At 49.5% G+C, this 17,424-nt stretch overlaps 1 protein-coding gene and 1 non-coding gene across 7 annotated transcripts in view; both read left to right on the forward strand.

Moving 5' to 3' along the window:
- Nucleotides 1-17,424, forward strand: part of LOC126161301 (caskin-2) — a 1,090,260-nt gene that overhangs the window by 818,510 nt on the left and 254,326 nt on the right. The gene's annotated exons all lie outside the window — the stretch shown is intronic.
- On the forward strand, nt 7,245-7,319 carry Trnas-uga (transfer RNA serine (anticodon UGA)). The gene has a single exon. It is a non-coding gene; the product is annotated as a tRNA-Ser (tRNA).

Below are 17,424 nucleotides of genomic sequence, written 5' to 3' on the forward strand. Positions count from 1 at the left end.
CAAGCGTCCTTGTTCAAGGACTCATACAGCCTCTTCCTGAACCTGAGTTACGAATCATATGGAAGCTCGGAAATTGAAGTCGCACTATCCCACCCATCGATTAAGAAGATGGATATCTTTCACATATTACTTGCACCTAGAGATTCCTCAAGTTTGACCATTTAGAAATCCACTCGAAATGTTAAATGTCTTATGTATAACATAAAACACAGTTTATGTGAGGAATCACTTTAAAAAATGCAATGTTAGCCTAGACATTAGATTGATATCTGTTTATCGAAAGAATTGTTGGAGCCGGCCGAAGTGGCCGTGCGGTTAAAGGCGCTGCAGTCTGGAACCGCAGGACCACTGCGGTCGCAGGTTCGAATCCTGCCTCGGGCATGGATGTTTGTGATGTCCTTAGGTTAGTTAGGTTTAACTAGTTCTAAGTTCTAGGGGACTAATGACCTCAGCAGTTGAGTCCCATAGTGCTCAGAGCCATTTGAACCATTTTTTGAATTGTTGGAGATTGAAATTCCCTCTACATTGATATCAAATTTCCATCTTCCCAACGCTACTACGTTACGGCTAAATTTAGTGTTAGTACAATACCGTCACCCATCAAAAAAGTCTGTATGCGTTGCATTACATCTACTTTAGAATGAATTGAATATGAATTGAACTGAATTTGGATTTGAATTGAACTGGACTGTACAATTAATGTTAGTTAAAGAATAACACTGTCTTCCATTACACGACTGTATGGTCACTGTGGTACAACTAGCTGAGAATCTATTGTTATGATTCGAATACAGCTACCACTAGTTGGGAACCTACTGAAAGCTGTAGTAAGAACGTACCGCTACTACCTTGGGAAGCATTCTGCACAAACACTCTTATGGTATTCGTACAAGTCTCAAATGATGCTACAGTGGTTTGAGAAGGAGCCACGTAGATGTCTCAGCCATAATGTGTTCGGGATTCTATTGGGTGTCACCTTTACACTTACCATTTATGCGAGTTGTGTGTGAACTTGCGACGTCAGATAACTTAAGAAAACCTAGAAGAATCAGTGGTAGCGTGTTTGATTTGCTGACAATCTTAAACTGTAAACGTATATAGCAGATCCTCAGTATCACGAGTGTTGGCAACCTCGGGCAGCAAGCGTGTTGCTCAATGAAGCACACCTGTAGTCACCTGCAGTGATTCAGATACCCTGTGGAAACATCGGATGTCTATACCACACTTACAGATGCATATCGTACAAACATGTGTCCAATACCGCAGGCCTAATGCCACGATGTCTCCCCGTAAAGCACTCATCTTCACCTTTCTTACGGCTACACTGAGCTCCGTGGCTCACAGGTCCAGCTGATGTTCAGCCTCAGATGACAGCACCACTAGAAATCCGCTGGAGGTGTTAGATGTCCCGTGTACAACGCAAAACTCTTGTAATTTATGTAAGGTATCGCTTAAAAATTATGGCACCAGCTGAAAACTTGATCGTTTTCTGTTTATTCGAGGAGTGAAGAGTTAGACGTATTGCTAAACATGAGAAATTATCATATTATTCCAAGTTATTCCTCTAAGTATTGGCTGTACTGCACTATAGTTTAACGTCGATTTCAAACCTGTGTCACTTGTCATAGTTCATCAAATATGTAGCAAGATGAGACTTTTACTTCTCCACGTCTGACTGTCGTATGTGGTACACGTGAACGCTGTGTGGATGTTAACCGAGTCGTTTGGTTTCATAGCTGCAGCAGTTCTGAGTCATTGACGGGATGTGTTACATTAACACACCGTCATGTCCGAAGCCAGAAATGAAATTAGGATCTTGTGCGCTTGTCAAACAGTCCTTAAAGTTTTACACATGCGTCTGACATACAAATGCGTGAAACACGTTCCTTGTCATCAAGTAATGATACTTTAGCTATGGGTGTCACATGAGATATACATTGCTGGCTGTAGGTTCTATAAACTTTCACGTTCATAGAATGAGATTTTCACTCTGCAGCGGAGTGTGCGCTGATATGAAACTTCCTGGCAGATTAAAACTGTGTGCCCGACCGAGACTCGAACTCGGGACCTTTGCCTTTCGCGGGCAAGTGCTCTACCAACTGAGCTACCGAAGCACGACTCACGCCCGGTACTCACAGCTTTACTTCTGCCAGTACCTCGTCCCCTACCTTCCAAACTTTACAGAAGCTCTCCTGCGAACCTGCAGAACTAGCACTCCTGAAAGAAAGGATATTGCGGAGACATGGCTTAGCCACAGCCTGGGGGATGTTTCCAGAATAAGATTTTCACTCTGCAGCGGAGTGTGCGCTGATATGAAACTTCCTGGCAGATTAAAACTGTGTGCCCGACCGAGACTCGAACTCGGGACCTTTGCCTTTCGCGGGCAAGTGCTCTACCAACTGAGCTACCGAAGCACGACTCACGCCCGGTACTCACAGCTTTACTTCTGCCAGTACCTCGTCCCCTACCTTCCAAACTTTACAGAAGCTCTCCTGCGAACCTGCAGAACTAGCACTCCTGAAAGAAAGGATATTGCGGAGACATGGCTTAGCCACAGCCTGGGGGATGTTTCCAGAATGAGATTTTCACTCTGCAGCGGAGTGTGCGCTGATATGAAACTTCCTGGCAGATTAAAACTGTGTGCCCGACCGAGACTCGAACTCGGGACCTTTGCCTTTCGCGGGCAAGTGCTCTACCAACTGAGCTACCGAAGCACGACTCACGCCCGGTACTCACAGCTTTACTTCTGCCAGTACCTCGTCCCCTACCTTCCAAACTTTACAGAAGCTCTCCTGCGAACCTGCAGAACTAGCACTCCTGAAAGAAAGGATATTGCGGAGACATGGCTTAGCCACAGCCTGGGGGATGTTTCCAGAATAAGATTTTCACTCTGCAGCGGAGTGTGCGCTGATATGAAACTTCCTGGCAGATTAAAACTGTGTGCCCGACCGAGACTCGAACTCGGGACCTTTGCCTTTCGCGGGCAAGTGCTCTACCAACTGAGCTACCGAAGCACGACTCACGCCCGGTACTCACAGCTTTACTTCTGCCAGTACCTCGTCCCCTACCTTCCAAACTTTACAGAAGCTCTCCTGCGAACCTGCAGAACTAGCACTCCTGAAAGAAAGGATATTGCGGAGACATGGCTTAGCCACAGCCTGGGGGATGTTTCCAGAATGAGATTTTCACTCTGCAGCGGAGTGTGCGCTGATATGAAACTTCCTGGCAGATTAAAACTGTGTGCCCGACCGAGACTCGAACTCGGGACCTTTGCCTTTCGCGGGCAAGTGCTCTACCAACTGAGCTACCGAAGCACGACTCACGCCCGGTACTCACAGCTTTACTTCTGCCAGTACCTCGTCCCCTACCTTCCAAACTTTACAGAAGCTCTCCTGCGAACCTGCAGAACTAGCACTCCTGAAAGAAAGGATATTGCGGAGACATGGCTTAGCCACAGCCTGGGGGATGTTTCCAGAATGAGATTTTCACTCTGCAGCGGAGTGTGCGCTGATATGAAACTTCCTGGCAGATTAAAACTGTGTGCCCGACCGAGACTCGAACTCGGGACCTTTGCCTTTCGCGGGCAAGTGCTCTACCAACTGAGCTACCGAAGCACGACTCACGCCCGGTACTCACAGCTTTGCTTCTGCCAGTACCTCGTCCCCTACCTTCCAAACTTTACAGAAGCTCTCCTGCGAACCTGCAGAACTAGCACTCCTGAAAGAAAGGATATTGCGGAGACATGGCTTAGCCACAGCCTGGGGGATGTTTCCAGAATGAGATTTTCACTCTGCAGCGGAGTGTGCGCTGATATGAAACTTCCTGGCAGATTAAAACTGTGTGCCCGACCGAGACTCGAACTCGGGACCTTTGCCTTTCGCGGGCAAGTGCTCTACCAACTGAGCTACCGAAGCACGACTCACGCCCGGTACTCACAGCTTTACTTCTGCCAGTACCTCGTCCCCTACCTTCCAAACTTTACAGAAGCTCTCCTGCGAACCTGCAGAACTAGCACTCCTGAAAGAAAGGATATTGCGGAGACATGGCTTAGCCACAGCCTGGGGGATGTTTCCAGAATGAGATTTTCACTCTGCAGCGGAGTGTGCGCTGATATGAAACTTCCTGGCAGATTAAAACTGTGTGCCCGACCGAGACTCGAACTCGGGACCTTTGCCTTTCGCGGGCAAGTGCTCTACCAACTGAGCTACCGAAGCACGACTCACGCCCGGTACTCACAGCTTTACTTCTGCCAGTACCTCGTCCCCTACCTTCCAAACTTTACAGAAGCTCTCCTGCGAACCTGCAGAACTAGCACTCCTGAAAGAAAGGATATTGCGGAGACATGGCTTAGCCACAGCCTGGGGGATGTTTCCAGAATGAGATTTTCACTCTGCAGCGGAGTGTGCGCTGATATGAAACTTCCTGGCAGATTAAAACTGTGTGCCCGACCGAGACTCGAACTCGGGACCTTTGCCTTTCGCGGGCAAGTGCTCTACCAACTGAGCTACCGAAGCACGACTCACGCCCGGTACTCACAGCTTTACTTCTGCCAGTACCTCGTCCCCTACCTTCCAAACTTTACAGAAGCTCTCCTGCGAACCTGCAGAACTAGCACTCCTGAAAGAAAGGATATTGCGGAGACATGGCTTAGCCACAGCCTGGGGGATGTTTCCAGAATGAGATTTTCACTCTGCAGCGGAGTGTGCGCTGATATGAAACTTCCTGGCAGATTAAAACTGTGTGCCCGACCGAGACTCGAACTCGGGACCTTTGCCTTTCGCGGGCAAGTGCTCTACCAACTGAGCTACCGAAGCACGACTCACGCCCGGTACTCACAGCTTTACTTCTGCCAGTACCTCGTCCCCTACCTTCCAAACTTTACAGAAGCTCTCCTGCGAACCTGCAGAACTAGCACTCCTGAAAGAAAGGATATTGCGGAGACATGGCTTAGCCACAGCCTGGGGGATGTTTCCAGAATGAGATTTTCACTCTGCAGCGGAGTGTGCGCTGATATGAAACTTCCTGGCAGATTAAAACTGTGTGCCCGACCGAGACTCGAACTCGGGACCTTTGCCTTTCGCGGGCAAGTGCTCTACCAACTGAGCTACCGAAGCACGACTCACGCCCGGTACTCACAGCTTTACTTCTGCCAGTACCTCGTCCCCTACCTTCCAAACTTTACAGAAGCTCTCCTGCGAACCTGCAGAACTAGCACTCCTGAAAGAAATGATATTGCGGAGACATGGCTTAGCCACAGCCTGGGAGATGTTTCCAGAATGAGATTTTCACTCTGCAGCGGAGTGTGCGCTGATATGAAACTTCCTGGCAGATTAAAACTGTGTGCCCGACCGAGACTCGAACTCGGGACCTTTGCCTTTCGCGGGCAAGTGCTCTACCAACTGAGCTACCGAAGCACGACTCACGCCCGGTACTCACAGCTTTACTTCTGCCAGTACCTCGTCCCCTACCTTCCAAACTTTACAGAAGCTCTCCTGCGAACCTGCAGAACTAGCACTCCTGAAAGAAAGGATATTGCGGAGACATGGCTTAGCCACAGCCTGGGGGATGTTTCCAGAATGAGATTTTCACTCTGCAGCGGAGTGTGCGCTGATATGAAACTTCCTGGCAGATTAAAACTGTGTGCCCGACCGAGACTCGAACTCGGGACCTTTGCCTTTCGCGGGCAAGTGCTCTACCAACTGAGCTACCGAAGCACGACTCACGCCCGGTACTCACAGCTTTACTTCTGCCAGTACCTCGTCCCCTACCTTCCAAACTTTACAGAAGCTCTCCTGCGAACCTGCAGAACTAGCACTCCTGAAAGAAAGGATATTGCGGAGACATGGCTTAGCCACAGCCTGGGGGATGTTTCCAGAATGAGATTTTCACTCTGCAGCGGAGTGTGCGCTGATATGAAACTTCCTGGCAGATTAAAACTGTGTGCCCGACCGAGACTCGAACTCGGGACCTTTGCCTTTCGCGGGCAAGTGCTCTACCAACTGAGCTACCGAAGCACGACTCACGCCCGGTACTCACAGCTTTACTTCTGCCAGTACCTCGTCCCCTACCTTCCAAACTTTACAGAAGCTCTCCTGCGAACCTGCAGAACTAGCACTCCTGAAAGAAAGGATATTGCGGAGACATGGCTTAGCCACAGCCTGGGGGATGTTTCCAGAATGAGATTTTCACTCTGCAGCGGAGTGTGCGCTGATATGAAACTTCCTGGCAGATTAAAACTGTGTGCCCGACCGAGACTCGAACTCGGGACCTTTGCCTTTCGCGGGCAAGTGCTCTACCAACTGAGCTACCGAAGCACGACTCACGCCCGGTACTCACAGCTTTACTTCTGCCAGTACCTCGTCCCCTACCTTCCAAACTTTACAGAAGCTCTCCTGCGAACCTGCAGAACTAGCACTCCTGAAAGAAATGATATTGCGGAGACATGGCTTAGCCACAGCCTGGGGGATGTTTCCAGAATGAGATTTTCACTCTGCAGCGGAGTGTGCGCTGATGCCATGTCTCCGCAATATCCTTTCTTTCAGGAGTGCTAGTTCTGCAGGTTCGCAGGAGAGCTTCTGTAAAGTTTGGAAGGTAGGGGACGAGGTACTGGCAGAAGTAAAGCTGTGAGTACCGGGCGTGAGTCGTGCTTCGGTAGCTCAGTTGGTAGAGCACTTGCCCGCGAAAGGCAAAGGTCCCGAGTTCGAGTCTCGGTCGGGCACACAGTTTTAATCTGCCAGGAAGTTTCATATCAGCGCACACTCCGCTGCAGAGTGAAAATCTCATTCTGGAAACATCCCCCAGGCTGTGGCTAAGCCATGTCTCCGCAATATCCTTTCTTTCAGGAGTGCTAGTTCTGCAGGTTCGCAGGAGAGCTTCTGTAAAGTTTGGAAGGTAGGGGACGAGGTACTGGCAGAAGCAAAGCTGTGAGTACCGGGCGTGAGTCGTGCTTCGGTAGCTCAGTTGGTAGAGCACTTGCCCGCGAAAGGCAAAGGTCCCGAGTTCGAGTCTCGGTCGGGCACACAGTTTTAATCTGCCAGGAAGTTTCATATCAGCGCACACTCCGCTGCAGAGTGAAAATCTCATTCTGGAAACATCCCCCAGGCTGTGGCTAAGCCATGTCTCCGCAATATCCTTTCTTTCAGGAGTGCTAGTTCTGCAGGTTCGCAGGAGAGCTTCTGTAAAGTTTGGAAGGTAGGGGACGAGGTACTGGCAGAAGTAAAGCTGTGAGTACCGGGCGTGAGTCGTGCTTCGGTAGCTCAGTTGGTAGAGCACTTGCCCGTGAAAGGCAAAGGTCCCGAGTTCGAGTCTCGGTCGGGCACACAGTTTTAATCTGCCAGGAAGTTTCATATCAGCGCACACTCCGCTGCAGAGTGAAAATCTCATTCTGGAAACATCCCCCAGGCTGTGGCTAAGCCATGTCTCCGCAATATCCTTTCTTTCAGGAGTGCTAGTTCTGCAGGTTCGCAGGAGAGCTTCTGTAAAGTTTGGAAGGTAGGGGACGAGGTACTGGCAGAAGTAAAGCTGTGAGTACCGGGCGTGAGTCGTGCTTCGGTAGCTCAGTTGGTAGAGCACTTGCCCGCGAAAGGCAAAGGTCCCGAGTTCGAGTCTCGGTCGGGCACACAGTTTTAATCTGCCAGGAAGTTTCATATCAGCGCACACTCCGCTGCAGAGTGAAAATCTCATTCTGGAAACATCCCCCAGGCTGTGGCTAAGCCATGTCTCCGCAATATCCTTTCTTTCAGGAGTGCTAGTTCTGCAGGTTCGCAGGAGAGCTTCTGTAAAGTTTGGAAGGTAGGGGACGAGGTACTGGCAGAAGTAAAGCTGTGAGTACCGGGCGTGAGTCGTGCTTCGGTAGCTCAGTTGGTAGAGCACTTGCCCGCGAAAGGCAAAGGTCCCGAGTTCGAGTCTCGGTCGGGCACACAGTTTTAATCTGCCAGGAAGTTTCATATCAGCGCACACTCCGCTGCAGAGTGAAAATCTCATTCTGGAAACATCTCCCAGGCTGTGGCTAAGCCATGTCTCCGCAATATCATTTCTTTCAGGAGTGCTAGTTCTGCAGGTTCGCAGGAGAGCTTCTGTAAAGTTTGGAAGGTAGGGGACGAGGTACTGGCAGAAGTAAAGCTGTGAGTACCGGGCGTGAGTCGTGCTTCGGTAGCTCAGTTGGTAGAGCACTTGCCCGCGAAAGGCAAAGGTCCCGAGTTCGAGTCTCGGTCGGGCACACAGTTTTAATCTGCCAGGAAGTTTCATATCAGCGCACACTCCGCTGCAGAGTGAAAATCTCATTCTGGAAACATCCCCCAGGCTGTGGCTAAGCCATGTCTCCGCAATATCCTTTCTTTCAGGAGTGCTAGTTCTGCAGGTTCGCAGGAGAGCTTCTGTAAAGTTTGGAAGGTAGGGGACGAGGTACTGGCAGAAGTAAAGCTGTGAGTACCGGGCGTGAGTCGTGCTTCGGTAGCTCAGTTGGTAGAGCACTTGCCCGCGAAAGGCAAAGGTCCCGAGTTCGAGTCTCGGTCGGGCACACAGTTTTAATCTGCCAGGAAGTTTCATATCAGCGCACACTCCGCTGCAGAGTGAAAATCTCATTCTGGAAACATCCCCCAGGCTGTGGCTAAGCCATGTCTCCGCAATATCCTTTCTTTCAGGAGTGCTAGTTCTGCAGGTTCGCAGGAGAGCTTCTGTAAAGTTTGGAAGGTAGGGGACGAGGTACTGGCAGAAGTAAAGCTGTGAGTACCGGGCGTGAGTCGTGCTTCGGTAGCTCAGTTGGTAGAGCACTTGCCCGCGAAAGGCAAAGGTCCCGAGTTCGAGTCTCGGTCGGGCACACAGTTTTAATCTGCCAGGAAGTTTCATATCAGCGCACACTCCGCTGCAGAGTGAAAATCTCATTCTGGAAACATCCCCCAGGCTGTGGCTAAGCCATGTCTCCGCAATATCCTTTCTTTCAGGAGTGCTAGTTCTGCAGGTTCGCAGGAGAGCTTCTGTAAAGTTTGGAAGGTAGGGGACGAGGTACTGGCAGAAGTAAAGCTGTGAGTACCGGGCGTGAGTCGTGCTTCGGTAGCTCAGTTGGTAGAGCACTTGCCCGCGAAAGGCAAAGGTCCCGAGTTCGAGTCTCGGTCGGGCACACAGTTTTAATCTGCCAGGAAGTTTCATATCAGCGCACACTCCGCTGCAGAGTGAAAATCTCATTCTGGAAACATCCCCCAGGCTGTGGCTAAGCCATGTCTCCGCAATATCCTTTCTTTCAGGAGTGCTAGTTCTGCAGGTTCGCAGGAGAGCTTCTGTAAAGTTTGGAAGGTAGGGGACGAGGTACTGGCAGAAGTAAAGCTGTGAGTACCGGGCGTGAGTCGTGCTTCGGTAGCTCAGTTGGTAGAGCACTTGCCCGCGAAAGGCAAAGGTCCCGAGTTCGAGTCTCGGTCGGGCACACAGTTTTAATCTGCCAGGAAGTTTCACGTTCATATTTCTTGAAAAGAACACCTACACACCTCTGAATGGCTTCCATGCCTCTCATTGTCTGGTTGTCTCATTATAACATCCAGCACGTTATATTTACATCCAAGTAGATACAGAAACAGTCCATTACCTGTTCTCACATGCATGGAAGGCGATTTTGCCTTTTGACACCATTTGTGGAGTTAAAGGAAACGAGTGAGTATATTTCCATAACACTGCTGGACCACATAGTTTTTGTTTGTCTTTCAGTCTGTAGGAAGGGTGCATTTACACTTCATTATCGTTGTACAATTTGTACCAAGATTATCCACCTCCATAGCTGAGTGCTTAGCGCGTCTGGTTGCTATGTAGCAGGACTGGCTTCGATTCCCAGCCGGATCGAAGATTTTCTCCGCTCGGCGATTGGGTGTTGTGTTGTCGTAATCATCATTTCATCCTCATCATCACGCGTGCAGCGTAGTGTGGCGTCAACTGAAGAGACTTGCAATTTGGCAGCCGAGCTTCCCCAGGTGGGGCCTCCCGGCCATCGATGCCATACGATCGTTTTTGTACCACGACTATGTGACCTACAGTTGTGTGAAAGCTATATCGTTGCTGAAAAAAGGATGGTTAGGTTGTACCTAACTTGTACTGTGTGAAAAGCTTCGGCTACGACAACAGTACGCCTGTGCTCGACTGGCTGTACAGCGCAGGCCGCTGTGTGGCACGCGCAGAGCCCTGGACAGGCGCTGTGCCGCTGGCGACAGTTGCATTCGTGTCCTGGCAGCCGGTACTTGCCCACAGCACTAAGGATAGTTTCTCCAGTTGAAATGCTATGCACATGGAGGTTTTCGACCATTACTGTCGTTAATTCGTCATTTATACTGAAGATGTTTTCGAGTGTTACGATTCGACATGTACCTACGTGAAAAACGCATTTCATTCTCAAATGTGTTTGATATATGCCTAGTGTACATACACTGAGAGAAAAAAGTGTGGCACCAAAAAGTAATTAATGTAGAGTTATCATTACGGGAATACATTTGTCTACGTAACATATTCAGCTAATTAACATTGCGAGATCACAGTTAATTTAAGTGAGAGATAAGCCATTGCAAATGTGAAATGCCGATACGTACTAACTGCTGAATCCGGAAAAATGTTGAATCGAGCATGCAAACATACATGTATTACATTGTACAGGTGCCGGATGTCAGTTTGTGGGACGGAGTTCCCTGCCTGTTGCAGTGCTCGGTCAATACAGAGACTGTTAATGCCCTTTGTGGATGACGCCAGAGCGGTCGCCACACGATGTTCCATACGTACTCGACTGGAGACACAGCTAGTGATCGAGCACGCCAAGGCAGCTTGTCGGTACACTGTAGAGCACGTTGGGTTGCAACAGCCGTATGTGGGGGAGTGTTGTCCTGTTGGAAAACACCCGCTGAAATGCTTTTCACAAATGGCAGCATAACCGGTCGAATCACCAAAATGATGTACAATTTTGCTATTAGGGTGCGTGGGATGACCATTAGAGTGCTCCTGCTGTCATACGAAATCGCACCGCAGGCCGTAACTCGAGGCGTGGGTCCAGAGTGTACAGATCGCAGGCAGGTTGGTTGCATGCCCTCAACTGACCTCCTGTAACCACCACTCCGCTATCACTGGCACCGAGGCGGAACCGGCTTTAATCAGGAAGAGCACCTGATCGCCACTGGAGCTCTCTCTCGAGACCAGTGGAGTCGTAAATGGCGGTGGTTTGGGGTCAGTGGCACGGAGCTGTCCTCGATGGAACCGATTTGTAACAGTTAGCCGTGTCACTGTGCTGCTCAGATTGCTGCTGCAGATGCAGTTGGGTGCGCCAGCGCCGTGCACCTCTCGGTAGGGCCGCGTGGAGCCCGGTCCTCTTGTGCTGACCACCACTGATGGCAGTCGAGTACAGTGGCTACGTTCCTGCCAGGTCTTTCTGCGCCATCACACGAGGAACATCCAGCCCGTTCAAACTCAATAATGTCTTTTAAAGGCATCTTTGTCACCTTAAAGGCATTACTGATTAGTATCAGCTCACCACGGCCGCACAGTGGGCCAGAATCTTGAAAACGTGGCCACAAAGGAAAAAAAAAGTTTAAAGATGGGGATTTTGGACTATCAGGTTGGCAGCAGCAATGCTGGGACAACTGAATGCCGGCTGTGCGGACGACCAGATGTTCATTTGTTCGGTAATATCTCAGGTCAAATGCGGCAGTTCATTGTTAGCGTGCGCGCAGCTGGCCAGGCTACAAAAACAGTCGTGTTGTTGAACGAAGTTATCTATGTTTTGTGCAAGTGAAACCAATACTTTCAATATGGAATGTATTCCAGGAGGTACGTACTAGTGAAAAAACACTTATATCACTATTAAATCATCAATTATGCACGTTTACATTTCAATTAACGTACTACAGGGAAATGAATGACAAAATCGTAAAATGCGCTTAAAAATTGAAGATTTGGCATACCAAATGAAAACAAAAAAGTGGCAGGCACGTAAAGCAGAAGATAAAGAGGAAAAAGCAATACTGAAATCCAACATTCAAAAAGCTTTCAAAGAGCAGCTTGGAATTGTAATTGACATGCCGAAACAAGGGTTTGACAGTACGAATGACGGAAACACCGCTCCACGTTTTTTTGAAAACACTCCAACATCAGCGCTGATAACTGGAGTTTCCGAAGAACTAATCCACCGTTTCCATATAATTTTGCAGACGATTTCGAGCGGACGTCAGATCGACGTTGAAAAGTTTCGAGCATACGCCTTAGCAACTGCCAGGCACTACGTGAAAGAATACCCCTGGTACAACATGCCAACAGCAGTCCATAGATTGTTGATTCACGGTCCAGACTGTTGTGGATTGGCAATAGAGCCAACCCACTATGAGAGGAAACCGAAAGGCACGCGTTTTAGCTCACGCAAGCTGGCGTGAGGTCTGGAACAGGTCAAGGAAATGAGACTAGCAAAAAAAGTACGTAGCTGCTGGAATACTTAACTTTAATCCATAATTGGTGAACATCGCTCTTGACGGTACATGTTTTACAGCATCAATAGTAACTGGTAATGGCGCCTTGCAAGGACGTAGCTGAAGGCTATGCTAACTATCGTCTCGGCAAATGAGAGCGTATTTTGTCAGTGAACCATCGCTAACAAAGTCGGCTGTACAACTGGGGCGAGTGCTAGGAAGTGTCTCTAGACCTGCCGTGTGGCGGCGCTCGGTCTGCAATCACTGATAGTGACGACACGCGGGTCCGACGTATACTAACGGACCGCGGCCGATTTAAAGGCTACCACCTAGCAAGTGTGGTGTCTGGCGGTGACACCACACAGACATTATTTCTTCGGCCATTTTACCCATCGGTCAACTATCGGAGGATGCTCAGGAATCAACCAATAAGTTGATAAATCAATATCGCCTGAGTTTTTCTCGAAAGTTTTCAAGAGTTAAGACTATGGAAGACGTGTTCAGGAGATTATTGGCAACGACAGACCCCTACGTTTCTTCCTTACGCAAATCTTCGCCGAAGAAACTGAAGAGTTTGTCGCCAGAAGCCCTCTTAGTTCCTGTGGCGGAAGACTATGAAGATTCAGATGCAGATGCAGATAATGAGGAAACAGTGTTTGAGGATGATGACGATTGAGCTGAAGCAGAAGATGAAAAAGAATAAGAAAATGAAAACTTGTAAATTAAGTTATAAAAAACTTACAAAATAAATAATTGTAATTAAAATGAAATAATTTTTGGTAATATTTTACACCATCTTGTAACCTATATTTGGTCCTTTCTTCGAGTTTTCCACTTTTTTGGTTTATTTTTTAAGCATTAACTTCAATAACCCCTAAATACTGACTTTTATATGAATAAAAATATATAAATATAAATAAATAAAAAGACATAGATTTTGACCGCTATCTTGGATCCACCATTTTAAAATTTTTTGAACTCTGTCATCATCAGTAATCTCGATAATTCCCTAAAAATTACTTTTATACGTAAAAAATGATAGTAGTGTACATAGAGCCTGCCATCTTGGGTCCGCCATTTTGTTTTTTCACTTTTTGATATATTCTTAATCAGAAACTCCGTAAACCCTTACATACTAAGTTTGTTACAAATTGAGCGACTACTTATTTTTTGACCAGCTTTTTGGGATTCTGACCCACTGTGGGCCGGTCTGTTGATGAAGACCGGCGACACACCGAGGAGGAACACTGGAAGTGTAGAGACGTAGGCGGTGGGTGGGCGGGGAGGGGGGGGATGGCCAATCAGAGAAGGACGGCGGTGTCAGCGGCGCGGCTGCCACAGTAGGTCCAGGCGGCAGGGGACCGCTGGAGCCAGTGAGGGGGCGCTGGCATTATACGCGATTCCGGGACCCGCAAGCGGAGTCGTCTGTCTGGTGTACGGACCAAAATGGCTCTGAGCACTATGGCACTCAACTTCTGAGGTCATCAGTCCCCTACAACTTAGAACTAGTTAAACCTAACTAACCTAAAGACATCACACACATCCGTGCCCGAGGCAGGATTCGAACCTGCGACCGTAGCGGTTGTGCGGTTCCAGGCTGCAGCGCGTTGAACCGCACGGCATGCACGGAGCGAGTCTCCTCTGTGGTCTGTTACGGTGGCAGTGTTTACGGGAGATCAACTTTGGCTACGGATCTGGACACTAGTGATTACGCCGATTTACGTTTCGTCTTGTTTTCAGAATACATTTTGTAAGTACTAATTAATTTCGACTTTCCGTTTGGTAGTTTGTACCTGGGCTACAACACTACACGCTTAAGTTTCATTTTTATACAAAATCTATATGTCTATGTTTCATTTTTACATAAATTACGTGATAAGAATAAATATACAGAGTTACTAATTTGTAGATTAAAATACACACCTATTATTTCTCAAAGCCGTACATTTCACTTTCATATTACTTTAAAAATGATGTTTCACAATACTCAAAAATATCTGTACAGGCTTACTGTTATATCGACAAGTCTGTACACAGCTTAAGATTTTCAGGTCATCGTAAAAAAACAAATTTTACAAGAAATATGGTTAGTCATATGTTGGGAAAATTTGTTACAATGCAGAGTGGTGCAGGCGTGGATTGACTAGAACTGGTTTGTCGTCTGTGCCGCTGGCTGCAGCTCCAGTGCCCGACGTATCGGTGACACTCGGCTCTGTGGTCCCTGTTTGGGATTTCTGTCTTCCGAGTCCTGCTGGAGGCAGCGCGAATGACCAGCTGTGCCGATGTAAGGTGCGCAGAGTGAGCGAAAATTGTCAAGAGCGCTCGCAACTTGTGCCCGTGCCGGTGCAGCGGGTGGACCACGAGACTGAGGCCCTGGACGTGCCGAGTTCGATCCCGGGCAGGGGCGGGCATTTCTTCGCACCCCAGTCCCTCCAGGACGGCCCGGGGTTCACTCGCCCTACTCTCAGACTGAGTACGAGGCTCCTGACCCGTTCTGTCAGGCAACATCTATTTCCAAAATCGTAGCTGGTAGTTGCCCTTTGACCACGATTGCCTGACGTATTAAGGGTTTTGCCATGGCGTGGCGTAAGTGACATTTAAGCTACGTAGCATTAAACCTAATAATTGGATCACTACGGGAAAGACTGAGGCACGTGCGCTGAAGACAAAAATGCGCCTCACACGGAGCCCCACGCCAGTAAAAGAAAACGGCAGTGTCTTTAGTCGGGAAATAGAAAGACGGTCGGCAATACAGTAAAAGATTGACGCATACAAATAATCGGCTCTGTTTTCGCAGCTGGAGCGATACGGAACTGAAACGTGCGATGTGGACCGCTCCATTCCCTCGTCGTGAACACTGTGTGCCGTCCGGAGTAGATGGTGGCAGTAACTTTGTCGTGGCCCGGCCCCGAGCACCGGCACTTGTTCCGAGACGAGCAGCACTGCTGAGGAGCGGCCGCGCGCGCCACCTGCCCCAGCCCCAGCCACAGCCACAGCCACAGCGCCGCAGGGGCGTCGCCGTGGCGACGCGCGGTCGATGCGCCCGTAATTAGCTACCGCTGCCGCCGCCGCCGCACGGCCCCCACAAAATCTCGACCGCACAGCCAGTAGTTGAGCCTGCCCGTCAGCCAGCGAGCGAGTGTGTTGTGGCACCGTCTCTCACCCTCCGCACACGAGCAAGAGAAACTGAGTGTGCGCCCGATAGGCGTCGGACACTTAGCAGCAACTCGCGTCGCTACGCACGCCTCTGGGATGCCACTCTACTCGGAGCCGAGCTGGTTTGAATGCTGGCGATGGGAGTAACTTTCACCGACTCTATTTCGCGGGCAGCGGAAGCGGAGAGGGTGACGTGAAGTTTCTGACAACGAGACATCGAACCGATGTCTGGGATTAAACTGCAAACCCCCGTCCGCAGAGGGTCGCGGAATGAGGACACGTGGCGCTGTCGGAGGGGGTCGCCACGCCGGACACGTGCGCGCGTCCAGCTCGGCGGTCGCCCACTGTGTTCTCTCGCCACGCAGCCCCGTTACAGGCAGCTACACCCCACACACACACACTTCACACGACTCGCAAGACGTCAGTGTGGCTGAACCTATCCGTCATCGTCTAAAAGCGAGCACTGCCTTCCTTCGTTCTTTCTGTCTTTTTCTTAGGGACAAAGTGACGAAGGAACCGTGTCTACATTCGCTTTAATACGCATTAGGTAACGCCATAACGCGTATTTTGGATGACGGAATGGTCAGAGCAACTGCACTGCTCTTCCCTAGCGACAGCCACGTCACACTCTCGTGCCCCGCAGGGCGGAAGTAGCAAGGCGAGGTATGTTCTGAGACAGTTTCTCAGTGCGCGTTGCTTATATCAGGAGCAAGTATGCAATTATGCGAAAACCTATTCTTCCCTTTTGATTGACAAGTTTTGATACCCTCGGGATATTGCTTCCTTTAGATTGACAGGTCCGTAACCTATTGCTCCTCTCCCCCCCCCCCTTCCTCCTCCTCCTCCTCCTTGTCCGCATCTCGTGGTCGTGCGGTAGCGTTCTCGCTTCCCACGCCCGGGTTCCCGGGTTCGATTCCCGGCGGGGTCAGGGATTTTCTCTGCCTCGTGATGACTGGGTGTTGTGTGATGTCCTTAGGTTAGTTAGGTTTAAGTAGTTCTAAGTTCTATGGGACTGATGACCATAGATGTTAAGTCCCATAAGTGCTCAGGGCCAGAGCCTCCTCCTCCTCCTCCAACCCTCTCCCCTCCTACTCTCTCATACAGGTACACTTTCAGTCCTGAGTTATTCGGATAGCCTCCTCTCTTATCAATTTTATTGACTACTTAATTAAATTGATTAATTAACTAACGCCTCCCTCTCTAGTAAATCCCCCAGCCTTCCCCTTCCCTCCCTCCCTCCCCCCCCTACCTGGAAATTGGCGCCTCTATAGTGGAGAGGAAGGACCTCATGATAGGAAATTCAGTTACATAGCACGGGGTATGTTATTTGTTCACAAAAAATTCGCTTTGCAGAGATTGGATTTCTCTTGCTCATCATTCTCTACTGTTTGGGAAGATGCAGGTCCTGTAAAGAAGTAATTACATCGATCGCTATTTATATATTCCGATCGGGGAAGTAATACCGTCATGAAACACCCGTCACACCTAATTACGCAGTTAAAAAACGTTGTATCGCGAAGGAAGGACTACTCGCCGTTCCCTGCCCACCGGCTCGCAGCATCGCATACGCAGCTCGCTCGGGTTCTGCAGAGCGACGCGCCTCGCGCAGCCGCCCCCGTGGCCCGCGAGTGACAAACCGGACATCACGCTAATCCTCCAACATAAGCATCCGACAAATTCCTGTCGAAACTCGTGCTCTTTCTCTGTTTCTCCTCGCGTTTGCCGGGCCTGCACACGCAGTCGGTCCGAACTGCAAGCAAAGCACCGTTTACCCGGAGAACCCCCCGCGGAATACCGACACATGCGAGGTGCCTTCCTTCCGCCAAATTCCTGGCTGAGAATGGAT

This window comes from Schistocerca cancellata, chromosome 2 (genome assembly GCF_023864275.1).
Source record: "Schistocerca cancellata isolate TAMUIC-IGC-003103 chromosome 2, iqSchCanc2.1, whole genome shotgun sequence".
NCBI classification, from domain to species: domain Eukaryota; kingdom Metazoa; phylum Arthropoda; class Insecta; order Orthoptera; family Acrididae; genus Schistocerca; species Schistocerca cancellata.